At 46.4% G+C, this 13,456-nt stretch overlaps 1 protein-coding gene across 1 annotated transcript in view; it reads left to right on the top strand.

Moving 5' to 3' along the window:
- LOC106583441 (protein bassoon) overlaps positions 1-13,456 on the top strand; it is a 201,180-nt gene that overhangs the window by 82,300 nt on the left and 105,424 nt on the right. The window lies entirely within an intron of this gene.

The raw sequence follows: 13,456 nt of genomic DNA, 5'->3' as shown, positions 1-13,456 counted from the left end.
GGCCAAGTGGCCTGTGATAAAAGTGGGCCAAGTACCCTGTGATAAAACTGAGCCAAGTGCCCTGTGATAAAACTGGGCCAAGTGCCCTGTGATAAAACTGGGCCAAGTGCCCTGTGATAAAAGTGTGCCAAGTGCCCTGTGATAAAAGTGGGCCAGGTACCCTGTGATAAATGGGGGCCAAGTACCCTGTGATAAAAGTGATAAAAGTAGGCCAAGTGGCCTGTGATAAAAGTGGGCCAGGTACCCTGTGATAATAGTGGGCCAAGTGCCCTGTGATAAAAGTGGGCTAGGTGCCCTGTGATAAGTGGGCCAAGTACCCTTTGATAAAAGTGGGCCAAGTGCCCTGTGTAAAAGTGGGCCAAGTGCACTGTGATAAAAGTGGGCCAAGTGCCCTGTGATAAATGTGGGCCAAGTGCCCTGTGATAAATGTGGGCCAAGTGCCCTGTGATAAAAGTGGGCCAAGTGCCCTGTGATAAAAGTGGGCCAAGTGCCCTGTGATAAAAGGGGCCAGGTGCCCTGTGATAAATGGGGGCCAAGTGCCCCCTGTGATAAAAGTGGGCCAAGTGCCCCCTGTGATAAAAGTGGGCCAAGTAGTCCAAGTGCCCTGTGATAAAAGTGGGCCAAGTGCCCCCTGTGATAAAAGTGGGCCAAGTTGTCCAAGTGCCCTGTGATAAAAGTGGCCCAAGTGCCCTGTGATAAAACTGGGCCAAGTGCCCTGTGATAAAATAGATGATAGAATGGTTTATGGATGTGTTTCTCAAAAAATGCCTTGTCATAGTGCAATAGAATATGTCTTCCTCTGGCTACCCTGGTCTTTCTTGGTCTTTCTTAGACCTGCGTTTTACTAAAGCTTTCCCAAGGGTTTGGCTCAGTGGCATGGCTCCTCTATCCCTTCATTGCTATGCATGGAAGTGGATTTGAAAAGGAAACATAAAATATATCAGGTTTGTTGGACATTCAGGCTTGTTCTCAATTCACCTTTCCTTGTTTCCTTGCTTCCTCTCTCCTATCCTCCTTCTCAACACACATTTGAGAAGGAGGATGCAAGGAATCAAGGAACGATTAATTGAGTTTAAGCCTCAGTCTCTGTCTGCTCTGGTCCAGGCGTTGGCAGCAAGCACACCACTCTGCATGCTCCATGCTGCTTCCTTTCTGTCTGTCTGTCTGTCTGTCTGTCTGTCTGTCTGTCTGTCTGTCTGTCTGTCTGTCTGTCTGTCTGTCTGTCTGTCTGTCTGTCTGTCTGTCTGTCTGTCTGTCTGTCTGTCTGTCTGTCTGTCTGTCTGTCTGTCTGTCTGTCTGTCTGTCTGTCTGTCTGTCTGTCTGTCTGTCTGTCTGTCTGTCTTCAGTAATCAGGTGGGATTGAGTGGCTCCAGAATGTCCTGTGACTAATCTCACCAGTTAGTGTCACTCCAGAATGTCCTGTGACTAATCTCACCAGTTAGTGTCACTCCAGAATGTCCTGTGACTGATCTCACCAGTTAGTGTCACTCCAGAATGTCCTGTGACTGATCTCACCAGTTAGTGTCACTCCAGAATGTCCTGTGACTGATCTCACCAGTTAGTGTCACTCCAGAATGTCCTGTGACTGATCTCACCAGTTAGTGTCACTCCAGAATGTCCTGTGACTGATCTCACCAGTTAGTGTCACTCCAGAAGTGAAGCCCTATGACTGATCTCACCTGTTAGTGTCACTCCAGAAGTGAAGCCCTATGACTGATCTCCCCTCTTAGTATCACAGCAGTCCCTCCTGTGGTGAATAGAGAGATTTTATCTGCGTCCCAAATGGCACCATATTCATTATGTAGTTCACTACTTTTGACCAGGGCACATGGGGGAATAGGGTTCCATTAGGGATACAGACATGGCCAATACAACTAAATTGGGGTTGATCCTTCCTGATTAACAGATGACTCATTCATTCATATCATTGAGTCATAATGAAATATGTTCTGATGTTCTCCTATGGGGATCCACAGGTCAGTGTGAGTGACTCACCCCTTTATTCTCTCCAATGGTACTTAACACTGCTGGTTAGAACAGACTCTTGTTAGGCTTTCAGGCCAATCAGCACAGGCCAATCACCCAGCTTAATTATGCAAATCAGGCCCAATTGAATGATGGCAGTAACAACAGGGTTGGTGGCTGGTGTTGGGCTTTTAATTGGCCTGCCTTGTCTTCCTCGGCATCTGGCTGTGGCACAGCCATTCATAGATGGATAGATTGCTATGGAAACACAGCGCTATCGTTTGTCAGGCGTTGCTTTCATGCCTGGGTGGATATAGACGCAGCGGAATGAGCCGAGCTACCAAAGAGTTTTATGAGTTTGTGATGTGTTTGTGAGTGATGTGACGAGATGTCTCACTGGTGTGTTGTGTGTATGGTGTCCATATTAGGACAGCCCCAGTCTCAGCAGGACTTGTTTCAATCTCAGAAGGAGCTGCACTGTAGTTGTTTAACTCTATGGACGGACAGCAGTGTGAAGCCTGCATCCACATACTAGGTTTCTTGTTCTGGCTCTATAATGAACCCCCCCCCCCCCCTCTTGTGGGTGTGGTTGTGAGCTGCTCTAATTGGCCTAATGCATAGGTAAAGGAGGAGAGAACCAGAAGTGGAGAGGTGGAAAGGAGGTCCATGCTGCCGTGGGGTTATTTATGACCGGAAGTGTGAGCCCAGGTGTAGCTATCACCCTTTTTCTCCTGGCAGGGTGTTTCTGAGTGTATTCAGCAGCACCGCCCTGGACAGCTCATATAGCCAACCTGTGTTCAGCACCACACCACCAAACATTTCTGCTAGCCAATCCACACTCAGCACCACCCACTGAACAGCTCCCGCTAGCCAATCCACATTCAGCACCACCCACCGAACAGCTCCAATAGCCAACACACATTCAGCACCACCCACCGAACAGCTCCGCTAGCCAATCCACGTTCAGCACTTAAGTTGAGATGGGCGCGTAAACCCATAGTTTCATGTAAATAATACATTGATGTCAATGGAAGGTTTGTGTGTGGATCTAGGATAGGGGCCAGTGAGTATAGCCCTAGACAGACACATAAGGTGCATTCCAAATGGCACCCTATTTCCTATATAGTGCAGTACTTTTGCTAACCCTATGTGTGGGTCTATCTGCGTTTTAGCTAGGAGCTACTGCATGTATTGGCTGAGTGGCTGAGTTGACTGTACAAATAACAGAAGGGAAAGGAATTATGTGACCATGGTTTTTGAGGAAAAACCAGGAAATCTTTAGGGTGGAAAATGTAATATAATTTATGGAATCACAATGCCTCTTAGCCCTATGAGAGATAATACACTGCTCAAAAAAATAAAGGGAACACTAAAATAACACATCCTAGATCTGAATGAATGAAATAATCTTATTAAATACTTTTTTCTTTACATAGTTGAATGTGCTGACAACAAAATCACACAAAAATAATCAATGAAAATCCAATTTATCAACCCATGAAGGTCTGGATTTGGAGTCACACTCAAAATTAAAGTGGAAAACCACACTACAGGCTGATCCAACTTTGATGTAATGTCCTTAAAACAAGTCAAAATGAGGCTCAAAGTGTGTGTGGCCTCCACGTGCCTGTATGACCTCCCTACAACGCCTGGGCATGCTCCTGATGAGGTGGCGGATGGTCTCCTGAGGGATCTCCTCCCAGACCTGGACTAAAGCATCCGCCAACTCCTGGACAGTCTGTGGTGCAACGTGGCGTTGGTGGATGGAGCGAGACATGATGTCCCAGATGTGCTCAATTGGATTCAGGTCTGGGGAACGGGCGGGCCAGTCCATAGCATCAATGCCTTCCTCTTGCAGGAACTGCTGACACACTCCAGCCACATGAGGTCTAGCATTGTCTTGCATTAGGAGGAACCCAGGGCCAACCGCACCAGCATATGGTCACACAAGGGGTCTGAGGATCTCATCTCGGTACCTAATGGCAGTCAGGCTACCTCTGGCGAGCACATGGAGGGCTGTGCGGCCCCCCAAAGAAATGCCACCCCACACCATGACTGACCCACCGCCAAACCGGTCATGCTGGAGGATGTTACAGTCGGCAGAACGTTCTCCACGGCATCTCCAGACTCTGTCACATCTGTCACATGTGCTCAGTGTGAACCTGCTTTCATCTGTGAAGAGCACAGGGTGCCAGTGGCGAATTTGCCAATCTTGGTGTTCTCTGGCAAATGCCAAACGTCCTGCACGGTGTTGGGCTGTAAGCACAACCCCCACCTGTGGATGTCGGGCCCTCATACCACCCTCATGGAGTCTGTTTCTGACCGTTTGAGCAGACACATGCACATTTGTGGCCTGCTGGAGGTCATTTTGCAGGGCTCTGGCAGTGCTCCTCCTGCTTCTCCTTGCACAAAGGCGGAGGTAGCGGTCCTGCTGCTGGGTTGTTGCCCTCCTACGGCCTCCTCCACGTCTCCTGATGTACTGGCCTGTCTCCTGGTAGCACCTCCATGCTCTGGACACTACGCTGACAGACACAGCAAACCTTCTTGCCACAGCTCGCATTGATGTGCCATCCTGGATGAGCTGCACTACCTGAGCCACTTGTGTGGGTTGTAGACTGCGTCTCATGCTACGACTAGAGTGAAAGCACCGCCAGCATTCAAAAGTGACCAAAACATCAGCCAGGAAGCATAGGAACTGAGAAGTGGTCTGTGGTCACCACCTGCAGAACCACTCCTTTATTGGGGGTGTCTTGCTAATTGCCTATAATTTCCACCTGTTGTCTATTCCATTTGCACAACAGCATGTGACATTTATTGTCAATCAGTGTTGCTTCCTAAGTGGACAGTTTGATTTCACAGAAGTGTGATTGACTTGGAGTTACATTGTGTTGTTTAAGTGTTCCCTTTATTTTTTTGAGCAGTGTACATTGCCTTTGAATAGACAGACTGTACCATACCGTATATCAAATGAATGCTCAGCTTCCGTTTTCATCTGTACAGTTTGCTGAGAAGAGAGAGAGAGAAAGCACATAAAAGTGAGAGATGGAGTGAGAGATTTTACATTTTACATTTTTAGTCATTTAGCAGACGCTCTTATCTAGGACGACTTACAGTAGTGAATGCATACATTTCATCCTCTTTTTTTTGTACTGGCCCCCGTGGGAATCGAACCCACAACCCTGGTGTTGCAAACACCATGCTCTACCAACTGAGCCACAGGGAAGTCCTAGAGATGGAGGGAGAGAGAAATAAAGTGAGAGTCAGATAATGAGTATGAGAGCGAGAGGGATGTAATGTTACAGTAGCCTGGGTGATTCACATCAATCAGAGCTGTGGGATTCCTGCAGGTCTCTAGTGAATACGATGTCCGTGTGTGTGTGTGTGTGTGTGTGTGTGTGTGTGTGTGTGTGTGTGTGTGTGTGTGTGTGTGTGTGTGTGTGTGTGTGTGTGTGTGTGTGTGTGGAGGGGGGGGGGGGGGGGGGTGGCTGCTTTAAATTGCTTGCGGTTTATTAAATAAATTCCATAGCACAGGTTGAACATACCTATAAAATATATACTATCTGATAGAAAACAATGTGTTTGTGTACGCGCATGCAGGTGTGTGTGTGCTCGCATAGGAGTGTGAAGCTGTCTCCTCCTGCGCCTTAGGTTACATCTCAAATGGCACCCTATTCCCAATATAGTGCACTACTTTTGAACAGGGCCCAAAAGTTGTACACTATACAGGGAATTGGGTGCCATTTTCGGATGGACGCATGTGTAAAGTAGTGCGCAATATAGGGAATAGGGTGCCATTTTCGGATGGACGCATGTGTAAAGTAGTGCGCTATATAGGGAATAGGGTGCCATTTTCGGATGGACGCATGTGTAAAGTAGTGCACTATATAGGGAATACTGCTAAAGGAGACAGAACTGTAACAAGATTGTGGGAGGGAACCATTTCCTGCCATTATTAAAGTATAGGGGCTGAAAACTATAATCAATTAGTGTTCTCTATTGTAAATGTCACAATCAGGGGGACAATCTAAGGGTGTGTCCCAAATGGCATGTTATTCCTTATTTAGTGCACTACTTTTTACCAGGTCCCATAGGGTTTCCCATAGGGCTCTGGTCAAAGTAGTGCACTATATTGGGAATAGGATGTCATTTGAAACACAGCCCTGGAAAAGCCACAGAGAGAGATGTGCCCAGAGTGGGTCGTTAGTGAGGGGATAGATCCTTCATAGAACAGTACACAAAGTGCAGAGAGAGGATTTGAAAATAAAGCTAATCAATAATTTAGGCAGGGAGAACATTATTAATAGTGTATGAAATGTGGAACAGGGAGAGTGCTGTGTTTGATCCCTGGTGTCACACAAGGCCTGTGTGTGTGCGTGTGTGTGTGTGTGTGTGTGTGTGTGTGTGTGTGTGTGTGTGTGTGTGTGGTGTGAGAGATGCTGTTTCACTAGCGTCAGGGCATTTATTTTGGTCTCTTTCAACATCTCCCCTGGTGTGTTGGGTTTTCACGTGCACAGTGATCATGGGGCATATGATGTACTTCAACCAATGACAAGAGTTCTTGGGATTTTGTATCTGTAGCTATGATGACTTAGTCAAATTATGTGTGATGACACTCCCTGCAGGTCACTATCTATATTTCTGTCCATCCCGGACCATTAGATAGACCATTTGCAAGGTAACCTATGGGGCTGGGCTAACACTGCTATTTAAGAACTGCTCCTATCCATTTTGCTTGGAGATAAAACCAGCTTTGATATCAGTGGTGGCTGGTGGGCAGATATGTCAGAGGAGGGGCTCGTGGCAATGGCTGGAATGAAATAAAATAATGGTATCAAGCACATCGAAACCATGATTGATGTATTTGATACCTTTCCATCCATTCCATTTCATCCACTGCGATGAGCCCGTCCTCCTGCATCTCGGACCACCAGCCTAACGTAAAAGTAAAATGTAGACAGAGTAAATCAAGATGAAACGTACAGCATCAGAGGGGTCAGTTTTTTAATCTTTTCTCGAATACTGTTGGTCCATCAACGCTTGAATAGAGTGTAGTTCACACCCCGGATTTTGATGCCAACACAGTTGCTACAGTTCCATTAGTTTTCATTGCAACCTCGTTTGAGTGCCGTGGCTACGCAAAATGTGTACGGAACACCGTTAGGTAGCTGCAGAGTAAATGAAGAGCACAGAACACCTTGACTTAACTTTTTAAGGTATAGGGGGCAGTGTTTTCGATTTCGGATGAAAAGCGTGCCCAGAGTAAACCAGCCTAATACTCGGGCCCAGAGTCAAATATTTGCATATTATTAGTAAATTTGGATAGAAAACACTCTGAAGTTTCTAAAACTGTTTGAATGATGTCTGTGAGTATAACAGAACTCATATGGCAGGCAAAAACCTGAGAAAAATCCAACCAGGAAGTGGGAAATCTGATGCTTGTAGTCTTTTGAAGTCATTGCCTATTTAACACACAGTGACTTAGGGTTCATTTTGCACTTCCTTTGGCTTCCACTAGATGTCAACAGTCTTTAGAACCTTGTTTCAGGCTTTTGCAGTGAACAGAGAGCGAACAAGAAGGCCGGGAAGTTGGTGCGCATTCACGTGATGAGGTAGCTGTGTTCCATAAAGTTTTTCAAGACATTGGAATCGTCCGGTTGGAATATTATTGAAGTTTTATGTTAAAAAGGCCCGAAAGATTGATGCTATACAACGTTTGACATGTTTCTACGAACGTAAATATAACTTTTTTTGACTTTTTGTTGTGAAACTTTCGGCGCGCTTCCTACATTTGGAGTAGCTTACTGAACGCGCAAACAACAAGGAGGTATTTGGACATAAATTATGGACTTTATCGAACAAAACAACATTTATTGTGGACCTGGGATGCCTGGAAGTGCCTTCTGATGAAGATCATCAAAGGTAAGTGAATATTTATAATGCTATTTATGATTTTAGATGACTCAAAAATTAATTACTTAAAAATCATACAATGTGATTTTCTGGATTTTTGTTTTAGATTCAGTCTCTCACAGTTGAAGTGTACCTATGATAAAAAATTACAGACCTCTACATGCTTTGTAAGTAGGAAAACCTGCAAAATCAGCAGTGTATCAAATACTTGTTCTCCCCACTGTACATATGAGATGAGTAATGTAGGATATGTAAACATATAAAAGTGTTATTGTTTAAAGTGGCTAGTGATACATTACATCAAGATGGCAAGATGCAGTAGATGGTATAGAGTACAGTATATACATATGAGATGAGTAATGTAGGGTATGTGAACATATAAAAGTGGCATTGTTTACAGTAGCTAGTGATACATTACATCAAGATGGCAAGATGCAGTAGATGGTATAGAGTACAGTATATACATATGAGATGAGTAATGTAGGGTATGAATTGGTATTGTTTAAAGTGGCTAGTGATACATTACATTACATAAATTGTTCCATTATTAAAGTGGCTGGAGTTGAGTCAGTATGTTGGCAGCAGCCACTCAATGTTAGCGATGGCTGTTTAGCAGTCTGATGGCCTTGAGATAGAAGCTGTTTTTTAGTCTCTCGGTCCCTGCTTTGATGCACCTGTACTGACCTCGCCTTCTGGATGATAGCGGGGTGAACAGGCAGTGGCTCGGGTGGCTGTTGTCCTTGATGATCTTTTTGGCCTTCCTGTGACATCGGGGGGTGTAGGTGTCCTGGAGGGCAGGTAGTTTGCCCCCGGTGATGCGTTGAGCAGACCTCACTACCCTCTGGAGAGCCTTACAGTTATGGGCGGAGCAGTTGCTGTACCAGGCGGTGATACAGCCCATCAGGATGCTCTCGATTGTGCATCTGTAAAAGTTTGTGAGTGTTTTTGGTGACAAGTCGAATTTCTTCAGCCTCCTGAGGTGCTGCGCCTGCTGCGCCTACTTCACCACGCTGTCTGTGTGGTTGGACCATTTCAGTTTGTCCGTGATGTGTACGCCTAGGAACTTAAAACTTTCTACCCTCTCCATCCTGTCCCGTCGATGTGGATAGGGGGGTGCTCCCTCTGCTGTTTCCTGAAGTCCACGATCATCTCCTTTGTTTCGTTGACGTTGAGTGTGAGGTTATTTTCCTGACACCACACTCCGAGGGCCCTCACCCCCTCCCTGTAGGCCGTCTCGTCGTTGTTGGTAATCAAGCCTACACTGTAGTGTCGTCTGCAAACTTGATGATTGAGTTGGAGGCATGCATGGCCACTCAGTCGTGGGTGAACAGGGAGTACGGAGAGGGCTGAGAACGCACCCTTGTGGGGCCCCAGTGTTGAGGATCAGCGGGGTGGAGATGTTGTTACCTACCCACACCATCTAGGGGCGGCCCGTCAGGAAGTCCAGGACCCAGTTGCACAGGGCGAGGTAGGTTTTGGTAGCGAGCCATGTCAGTAGCACTGTATTGTCCTCAAAGCGAGCAAAGAAGTTGTTTAGTCTGTCTGGGAGCAAGACATCCTGGTCCGCAATGGGGCTGGTTTTCCTTTTATAGTCCGTGATTGACTGTAGACCCTGCCACATACCTCTCATGTCTGAGCCGTTGAATTGCGACTCTACTTTGTCTCTATACTGATGCTTAGCTTGTTTGATTGCCTTGCGGAGGGAATAGCTACACTGTTTGTATTCGGTCATGTTTCCGGTCACCTTGCCCTGATTAAAAGCAGTGGTTTGCGCTTTCAGTTTTGCGCGAATGCTGCCATCAATCCACGGTTTCTGGTTTGGGAATGTTTAATAGACGCTGTGGGTACGACATCGCCGATGCACTTGCTAATAAACCCGCTCACCGAATCAGCGTATTCATCAATGTTGTTGTTCGACGCAATGCAGAACATATCCCAGTCCACGTGATCAAAGCACGTGCCAACCAGCTGTTAGTGGCCAGGACTCCATATAGAACCCTCCACTGGAGGTCCCCTGACCTCTTTGGTACTGGGAGTTCCCCCCATGCCCCACATAACAGAGCTTTGCTCTTTGCTCTCAGTTTACCTTAGCTGACGAAACTCCCTTGTACACCTTCAGACTAGTCTCTTGTGCCTGCATATCCTGCCCATCCCTGACCATCACAGAAACCTCATCTGCATACGCTGACACTGCTATACCTGTCAACACACCCATGCCTGTCCAGTATACTCCCTGTAGTCTCCCAAAAAAGGCTCAATGGCTGGTGTATATAACTGTATATAACTGATAGAGGGCATCCTTGTCTAATGCCCCGCCTCACCCAGACTGGCCTACTAAGCCCCCTTCCCACCTTGACCGTACATGACGCCCCAGCATACAACATCTTCACACAAGCCAAAAATCTTTCCCCAAACCCAAACACAGACATCACATAAACAGATACTCATGGTCCACTCTATCAAAAGCCTTCTCTTGATCTAGAGAGACCAGTCCCAAGTTCACATTAGAACCTCTATACAAGTCCAACATGTCCCTGATTAAGAACAAGTTGTCTGAGATTGAGGGTCCCGGTACACAATATGTCTGTACTATAGAGTGCAGATGGAACTTCAGTCTGTTAGAGAGGACCTTGGCAAATATCTTGTAGTCCGCACAGAGCAATGCCACAGCTTTCCAGTTCTTAAGTTCACACAAGTCCCCTTTTTGGGCAGGAGAGTCAGAGCCGCCTGACGGCAGCTCATCAGCAACTCTCCTACCCGGACGCATACACAGAACACGTAAAAGAAGTCCAGTCCAATTACTCCCCAGAATTTTTAAATAAAACTCCACTGGGAGTACATCGAACCCCGATGTGTGGCCGGGGGACATCTGTGTTACAGCCTCTGCTAGTTCATGGGACAACAGAGGAATGTCCATTTCATCCCTCTGTGCCAGAGAGAGCTTAGGGAGTTCTGCATACAAGACCTGAGCACACACACACAGTTCTGCCCTATATAACTCAGTTTAAAACTCCACAGTCCGCTCCCGCATCTCCCCCACCACAGAGGTCACTCGCCCATCTGACAGCCGTAGACAATGCATACCCTTGGCTTCACCGCTCTGTCTTTCCAAACCAAAGAAGAAGGAGCTGGGAGCGTCCATCTCCTTGAGCATGGAGAACCTAGCTCTTACAAGTGCTTCCTTTGCTTTAACCTGGATAAACTGCCCAGGTTCCTACATAATTCCGCTAAATTACCATGGAGGGCTACATTGCCTTGCCCCACCATCTCTACCTCATCTCACTAATACTATGCTCGAGTTCCCCCAATACTCTCCTAGCCTCTGAGGATGAGAGAGCTGTATACTGTTGACAGAAAAGCCAAATGTTGGACTTTTCCCCATCCCACCATTGACTCAAATCAAATCAAATGAAATGTATTTATATAGCCCTTCTTACATCAGCTGATATATCAAAGTGCTGTACAGAAACCCAACCTAAAACCCCAAACAGCAAGCAATACAGGTGTAGAAGCACGGTGGCTAGGAAAAACTCCCTAGAAAGGCCAAAACCTAGGAAGAAACCTAGAGAGGAACCAGGCTATGAGGGCTGGCCAGTCCTCTTCTGGCTGTGCCGGGTGGAGATTATAATAGAACATGGCCAAGATGTTCAAATGTTCATAAATGACCAGCATGGTCAAATAATAGTAATCACAGTGAACAGGTCAGGGTTCCATAGCCACAGGCAGAACAGTTGAAACTGGAACAGCAACACGGCCAGGTGGACTGAGGACAACAAGGAGTCATCATGCCAGGTAGTCCTGAGGCATGGTCCTAGGGCTCAGGTCCTCCGAGAGAGAGAGAGAGAGAGAGAGAGAGAGAGAGAGAGAAAGAAAGAGCGAATTAGAGAGAGCATACTTAAATTCACACAGGACAAGAGGATAAGAGAAGAGAAATACTCCAGATATAACAGACTGACTCTAGCCCCCCGACACATAAACTACTGCAGCATAAATACTGGAGGCTGAGACAGGAGGGGTCAGGAGACACTGTGGCCCCATCCGATGATACCCTCGGACAGGGCCAAATAGGCAGGATATAACCCCATCCACTTTCCCAAAGCACAGCCCCCACACCACTAGAGGGATATCTTCAACCACCAACTTATCATCCTGAGACAAGGCCGAGTATAGCCCACAAAGATCTCCGCCCCGGCACAACCCATGGGGGGGCGCCAACTCAGACAGGACGACCACGTCAGTGACTCAACCCACTCAAGTGACGCACCCCTCCCATGGACGGCATGGAAGAACACCAGTAAGCCAGTGACTCAGCCCCTGTAATAGGGTTAGAGGCAGAGAATCCTAGTGGAGAGAGGGGAACCGGCTAGGCAGAGACAGCAAGGGCGGTCCGTTGCTCCAGTGCCTTTCCGTTCACCTTCACACTCCTGGACCAGACTACACTCAATCATAGGACCTACTGAAGAGATGAATCTTCAATAGACTTAAAGGTTGAGACCGAGTCTGCATCTCTCACATGGGTAGGCAGACCATTCCATAAAAATTGAGCTCTATAGGAGAAAGCCCTGCCTCCAGCTGTTTGCTTAGAAATTCTAGGGACAATTAGGAGGCCTGCGTCTTGTGACCATAGCGTACGTGTAGGTATGTACGGCAAGACCAAATCGGAAAGATAGGTAGGAGCAAGCCCATGTAAGGCTTTGTAGGTTAGCAGTAAAACCTTGAAATCAGCCCTTGCCTTAACAGGAAGCCAGTGTAGGGAGGCTAGCACTGGAGTAATATGATCAACATTTTTGGTTCTAGTTAGGGTTCTAGCAGCCGTATTTAGCACTAACTGAAGTATATTTAGTCCTTTATCCGGGTAGCCGGAAAGTAGATCATTGCAGTAGTCTAACCTAGAAGGAACAAAAGCATTAATACATTTTTCTGCATGAATTTTGGACAGAGAATTTCTGATTTTTGCAGTGTTATGCAGATGGAAAAAAGCTGTCCTTGAAACAATCTTGATATGTTCATCAAAAGAGAGATCAGGGTCCAGAGTAACGCCGAGGTCCTTCACAGTTTTATTTGAGACGACTGTACCACAATCAAGATTAATTGTCAGATTCAACAGAAGATCTCTTTGTTTCTTGGGACCTAGAACAAGCATCTCTGTTTTGTCCGAGTTTAAAAGTAGAAAGTTTGCAGCCATCCACTTCCTTATGTCTGAAACACAGGCTTCCAGTGAGGGCAATTTTGGGGCTTCACCATGTTTCATTGAAAGGTACAGCTGTGTGTCATCCGCATTGCAGTGAAAGTTAACATTATGTTTTTGAATGACATCCCCAAGAGGTAAAATATATAGTGAAAACAATAGTGGTCCTAAAATGGAACCTTGAGGAACACTGAAATTTACTGTTGATTTGTCAGAGGACAAACCATTCACAGAGACAAACTGATAAACCAGGCCAGAACTTGTCCGTGTAGACCAATTTGTGTTTCCAATCTCTCCAAAAATAAGGACAGATGCAGAGCCTCGGTCTGATGCCATTAAAGTGCAGTCTCAGTGCTATGATGGGGTCTAAAACCAGACTGAAGCATTTCGTAT

The sequence above is a fragment of the Salmo salar genome, chromosome 22 (assembly GCF_965601325.2).
Source record: "Salmo salar chromosome 22, fSalSal1, whole genome shotgun sequence".
NCBI lineage: Eukaryota > Metazoa > Chordata > Actinopteri > Salmoniformes > Salmonidae > Salmo > Salmo salar.
This window is presented reverse-complemented; position numbering and strand designations above follow the sequence as displayed.